At 36.0% G+C, this 6,718-nt stretch overlaps 1 protein-coding gene across 1 annotated transcript in view; it reads right to left on the reverse strand.

Moving 5' to 3' along the window:
• Positions 1-1,777, reverse strand: part of LOC149160018 (uncharacterized) — a 283,706-nt gene extending 281,929 nt beyond the window's left edge. Inside the window, exon 1 of the mRNA XM_089433618.1 lies at positions 1,011-1,777. The gene's annotated coding sequence lies outside the window, so the exon portion shown is untranslated. The remainder of the gene's footprint in view (positions 1-1,010) is intronic.
• Positions 1,778-6,718: the final 4,941 nt, after the last annotated feature.

Below are 6,718 nucleotides of genomic sequence, written 5' to 3' on the forward strand. Positions count from 1 at the left end.
TTTGTACAAAAATGATAACACTGAAAACTGAAAAGAAAATTACCACATGCATTCACGTGACAGAAATGTTTGTCCTGCTATATAGAGGAAAAACTGCTTAAACTTTTTGTTTTAACTTTTTTAAATAGAACTTCGAGTCCAGCCTGTTTTGAATTTACACCTAGTCTCAAGGAACTTTGTTGCAAAGTCAAATACATTTAACAGAAATAGCTAGCCAGAAGAAAAGTAAACTATATATTATTTTGTCATTGAACATTTTGGAATGATGCCATTCATCAGTTGGCCAATTATCCCGTGTAGGACAACGCTATCAAAGTGGCTACAATCTAAGAAACGCAGGGTTATAATAGAATCGTTAAAGTATTTGGAAAAAACAATTGCAGGGTTAAAATATAATCGTTAAGGTATTTGGAAAACAGAATTCCAGACAATCGTTGCAGCTTCAGGGTTTCAATACAAGAAAAGATTAACTTCGACTGAATCCTATAAAAGACCCTATAATTTATAGCAGTGACTGTAGCATTCACAACCGCAAGTCCGGCGTCTTCTAACAGCGTTAGAAGACTAGAGAAAATCGATCTGATTCTTGAAAATATTTACAGTGACTTCAATACTTAGACCAAATTTGCTAACCCTTATGGTCTGAAATTTGTCCCGGACATTGGAGGCTCGAGCCTGGGAAACTTGCCGGCTTTTATAGATACCGAAACTGCCGGAGAAGGGTTTAACAGTGAGCGAGAATTTTAGCACATAGCTTTTCTTTTCGAGCTCTATTAGCTTATTTTGCAAATGACGAATGCATTTATTGGCCTCCAGCAGTTTGTCAGATAATGTGCATTTTGTCTACAAAATTATAAACAGAAGTAGAACAATTACCCTTTTTCTTTCGTTTTTAATTTTTCTTTTCGTATGCTTTATCTACAAAAATGTCAAACACATGTAAAACTATTGCCCCTCTACTTATCTTTTTAATACTTTTATTCACATGCCTGCGATAGAGAAAACCTCACCTTGCAATATTAGAAGCGATGACAGAGTCAAAGAAAGAGGTTTCATGAATCCGCCTCTGCCACTCCACCAGATTGTGTAGACGAGCATTCCCAATACATTCCTCGCTGGCCTCATGATCATGACATCCTCCTACTGCCGTTTTCTTCGTTCGACGCTCCGCGTCGGTGGGAAAAAAGGGTTTCTGGAACTGGGCAAAGAATATATTGGCGAGGTACGGGTTAGGGTTTGAACTGGATTGCCGTTGTTGGCTGCCAATTTCTTCCAAGATTGCGTTACCGCTAGTGATGAATCTGCGCCGTCGGCCCTAAAGAAGATGTTCCGAGAAGGCCGTAAACATGTGGCCTTTTGGTGGAGAGGTCACCAAATATTACACCAGCGGCGGTATCATCATCAATACAAAGTCACTGATTTGGTTGGTGTTTGGATCTGAATGCTTTCATTGATATCAATATTACCACGATAATGAGGACACCATGGTGTATAAAAATCAGAGGACTAACACGCTTCGTATGAATATTTATAAGCATAGGTTTTCCTCCGTAAATCTTCCATTTTGAACTCTCCTGCCTGCTGCCTGATTAATGAAGATTGTCTGATTAAAGGAAAATCGGAATCTTCAAGTCTCCAATATAGCCAAGTGTCTAGCTTGCAAGGTGGAGGGGACTGTTCTTTCCATTCAGATCTTATGGAATGATAAAGTGGAACTCTGTGACTCTGGCAAAGACAAAAGGAAATGAAGGAGGGACTTGTTAAACGCTTAGCCGCTAAAGGGATAGAAAGAGGAATGTGTTCAATGCTTAACCCCATAGGGAATCGACAAAGGAATCGCATACTTGCACGTGTTAACCCTACTTAATAAGTAAAGTAAATTTTTAAAGCTGACAGGAATCTATGAGGTTGATTAATTGGGCGCATTAATTATTTTTGGCCACTCAAAATTGTCATTGTCATTGTCATTAGAAAAGTAGATTAAATTTGTGGGCCGGTTAAAATATTTAATTTGAGAAATTATAAAACTTAGATAAGAAGATGGGAAAATTTTTATAATATATTAATATTTTTAAATATAAGCTTCCACCTAACTCTTTGAATTTAAAATTGGGCATCTTGTATTGTGAGTATAACATCAATGTGTAAAACAAAATGAGGCATTCATATATGCATTATTTAAGTCCATATCCAAAACATTTAAAAAAAATACACATGCTTATTGTTTAACATGAAAACTTCAGTATGAATCGTGTATCATATGGAAATAAAAGAACCATGCCATAGTTTTGAAATAAGTTGAGGGAATCCAATGTTGAGGGCTAGTACCATTGGTTGCCTTCTACTGACGTATTTGTAAAATGTTTTCTATTATTTCTTTGGCTTTATTTTGATTTTTTTTTTGGATTAACAATTTATCTATTTTTAATTGAAATTGAACTTTTGATGATTAACGTCGGATATGAAGAATATTCATTATTAGATTATTGCAACTGCATTAAATTAGAGGTATGAAAGTAGGGTGGATAAGAGAAATTTATGTATATGTATATGTTATTTGTTTTATGTTTTGGAAGATTTTTTAGTATATTTTTTTATTTAAATTGATCTATTTAGAAGAGATTTTTTTGAATCATAAGTTTGAGTTATAAATTTTCCACAATTTTAGTGTAATAATTTTTTTTATAATATTAAATTTATATATAATTAAAAACCCATCTTAAACGACCAAAATTAAATTTAAATTGATTTTTTTTTTACTTAACTCCAATCAAAACATCAAAACATTACATGTTTAAACAACACCTATTTTTTTTTCAACCATTAGCATGGTGCTCGTCATACCAAAGCTTCTCTCGCTAGAAGTGCGGTGGTAGTGGTAATGGCCAACAAAAGACACCATTGCATTCAAACCATCCGAAATCTTGTATGGAGAATCCCTACCATTGAATATTTATGGTGATAGGACAAGAACATCTCCATAAACGTATCACACTTCGAGGAGACCACGATTGACATGTCATGTAGTCCAAAGAAATCATGGCTGATTGTTGAGGGTCATTGTCATACATACGCTGCTTTGGTTGGGAATATCTAGTGACACATGTTCAGTATCTTTGAAGGATAGATATAGTGATCTTCATTTATAGCATAGTAACGTTTTATATTTGGAACTTAAACAAACCTAGGTTTACCATTATTATTGATGGAGGCTTAGTAAACTAGAAAATAGCCCATCATAATGAGAGGCCATCATTATTAACCAAATCTACATAGTCTAATCTACATAATCTTATCCACATAATCTTAGGTAAAATATAATTTAGAGTGATTCTTCATGCCATATAAATTTAAGGTAGTTAAAAATAACCTACATGGATAAGTAAGTATGTTATGGTGAAAGATGATTAATAATAATTATGATGAGAGATGATAAATGATAATTGTATTTGTAGTTTTGTTGATTTACTAAAAATACAAATTAGACATGTTTTTGGACTTTTTGTTAAGTGTGATGATTATCAATTATTAATAGCTAGATTTTGTTGACCATTTGGAATCATGGAGAGGATTGATCTCGTGGAATATATGATTGCATTTCCAACAATCATTAACACTCATAATGTTTTTTATGTTTCATGGCTTAAAATTTATGTTATTGATGTTAACCATGTGATTGTTTGGGACATGATTTTAGTGGAGCTCAATGGATTCCTTTAGCTTGAGCTAGTGTGGATTTTGGACAAGAAATTCAGGTTGATTTGAAGCTAGGCCATCACCTTAGTAAAGGTGTAGTGGACCTGTTTTGATATTAAATATGCTACATGGGAGCAAGAGGATGTAATGAGGGAAGAATACATCATATTTTTGGATAATTTATATATAAATGAACAGATGATAGTGCATAAATAAGGGGGAGGGGAATGTAACACTCCTACTCGACCCCTAGTAATGTAAATAACATGTATATGTGGAACAAAGCTAGCAAATTGAAACATACAAAATAGGTTGATGAGCATAGGACATATTTTAAATGTTGTTATACCCATGTCCATGTGTGTTTATATGTTTAGAAGGGCCATTGTGCCTCTATAGATGTGTCATTATATTTTGGGGCTAAAATGCACAACTATGCATGTTGGTAATTGTATATGTGTTTTGAGGCTAGAGGGTCTGGAAAAGTAATTATGATAACACATGCATGTTAACAAAAATATAATGACCGCAGATTGAAAATATGTAAAGAGTATGGGGGCTCGAGACTCCATGTATGGGTAAAAAAAGGCACATATGATTTAATAAACATTAAAATGTGCACATGCATACAACCAATGTCCATTTATTCGCTTGGGAAAGTGCCAGGTGGCATAATAAAGGCATGCATATAAAAATACGATTTTGGCGCTATGAAGGGCGAAAATTACTCAAGTTTATCCATTTTTGTAAACAACCATGAAAGCCTAGAGGTAGTATGCAATGAAATCTTGCAAGGGTAACTAGAATATTTGTGAGTTTATTGGAACTCTTGGAAGCCATATGAGTCTGGAACATTCATTTTTGGCTAACTAATATGCCCTCGAATGTAGTGGCATAGCATGAGGGACTTCAGGTGAAGAGAACGGTGTTCAGCACTTGGGTGTAGGCTGATGGGGAATGCAACCGTGCTGGTTGGAGATTGTCGGGTTTGGTACCTTAGTTGTATGAAGGACTCGAACTCTTGGAATTTGCATGACTCTGGATCATCCCTAGTTAGTCGAGATAGGGGTTGATAAGGCACGTGAGCTTTCTATTTAGAGGTTGCTCGATTTAGTACCGTGTTTGATTGATGATATTGAGCATGTATCAAAATTTGGACAAGTTAATTCCCACAGAGTCAAGGGCCCATCTCGGTGGTGACTCATTGTTGAGAGAAAATGAACAACATGATCTATGGCTGGGTAGAATGTTGAGGACCTGCAACCAATTGGAAACAAATTGAAGGATAAGTATTTAAATTCTATAAGTATTTCTAATACAATGGTTTACATGTTTAAGAGAATTGTTTCTTGAATTTCAATTAGGATATTCATGTGGAATATGTCTATGCATAAGTAGTGAATCTTAACGAGCATTTAGACATGCATTATATTATGCAGAATTTCATATAAGAAAAGATAAAAAATATTGTTTATATGTTACCAATCATATTAGATACATAATTAGGCCTTATTTAGAGACTAGAATACACTAGTGTTGGGTTGGGGGAGATTATATTCTCTTTGATCGCCAAGCTTCTCAAGGGGTTTCCTTTATTACAAATTGAAAAAGTTTGATAATGGAAGGATCTTCGCCTCACATTGAACAACTCCCCCCTCCCCTCCCCCCACTCCCCCATATTTCATCTTCCATTCCCTTTCATATTAGAGGATCTTCTAATAAGTTGGCCAATAAGCTAGAAAATGAAGGATTTAATAATCATATTTTGTTAAGCCACTGATCGTAGCCTTCTTCCCCCACCACCTTAAGGAAAGAATTCTAGGAAAACACCATCGAAAACCCCAATGAGGGTGTTAATGTGATAGTAATGATTATAGGTCTTGAAATGACATGCCCTCCTATTTTCCATCCTCTGAACATGCCACCATATCATGAAATAGCAATGGGGCATTCCCTCCCAAGTAGGGCTGCAAAGGCTTCTTGGCATGTCTTTTGTTTCAACTCTCGAGTGAGGGTTGCATGCTCTGTCGCATTCCTTCTCTTATGTAACCTATTTGCATTATTGTTTTTCATTTAACGTCTCCTCTTGATGCTATGTCTGTTCACCATTAGTTTTGATTACCATTTGGTTGTTTGAGTGTGGGGATCCTCTCCATCTCCTCAGGATTCCCCTCCTCCCTTGGCGAATTTTTGAGATGGAGTGGGACTTGCATCGAGGCCATTGTTGGTGAAACCCACTTGGCATGACATTATGATTAAATGCTTTCATAACAAACTCTTATAGCTTCTCACCTAGCTCCAACCCTCGCTTAGTGAATTCTTCTTGCCTCCAGGATCGATGGCTTTCCAGTGAGCTCAAGGCTAAAAGGGAGGTGAACATCACAGTGCTTTACGATGCTCCAAAGTGAGGTTCTACATTAATTCCTTAACCCACATATTTCATGAAAACACTCCTCTCGACATCTAGGAGGAAATTTGATTTGTACTGGTGCAAATTTGATGGGAAAGATGAGTCACATTCGACTTGGGGGTTATGTCAAGCATTGCCTTTTAGGGTCTTGACAGTGGTAACTGTAGAGGTTGTCAAAATCATTATCTTCTTACAGTGGACTTGTACTACCATGTCAAGCTACTGCTTACAGAGATTCTTTTGGATAGGAGACAAAGTCAAGTCAATCCCATGCATAGACTAGACGAGCTCAAGGATCTCATGCTTGATATAGCAGGGATACATGTGAGGCTATAGATGGGATCACCACATAACTCTCCCATTCCACTATCATGCAAGGTTGAAGAACAACCCTTCAGCCTTGACATGTCATTGTCTTGTTAATGGTAAGGGTTCTTATATTTCATGTGTTTAGTCCTTATTTCTCATTCTTTCCTATTTGGGTTGCCAACAACTTATTCTTATAGTATACGTCTAGTTTCCTTTTCTTGTCAACTCAAGCACCGTGGATTCTAAAAGCTGCTCATTTTTGGTTTTTGTCACTGGTTTCTAGGTAAGGAAACATTATCTATT

The sequence above is a fragment of the Pinus tabuliformis genome, chromosome 5_2 (assembly GCF_031772625.1).
Source record: "Pinus tabuliformis cultivar Carrire ecotype Pingquan chromosome 5_2, CPIR1, whole genome shotgun sequence".
In the NCBI taxonomy this organism is placed as follows: Eukaryota; Viridiplantae; Streptophyta; class Pinopsida; order Pinales; family Pinaceae; genus Pinus; species Pinus tabuliformis.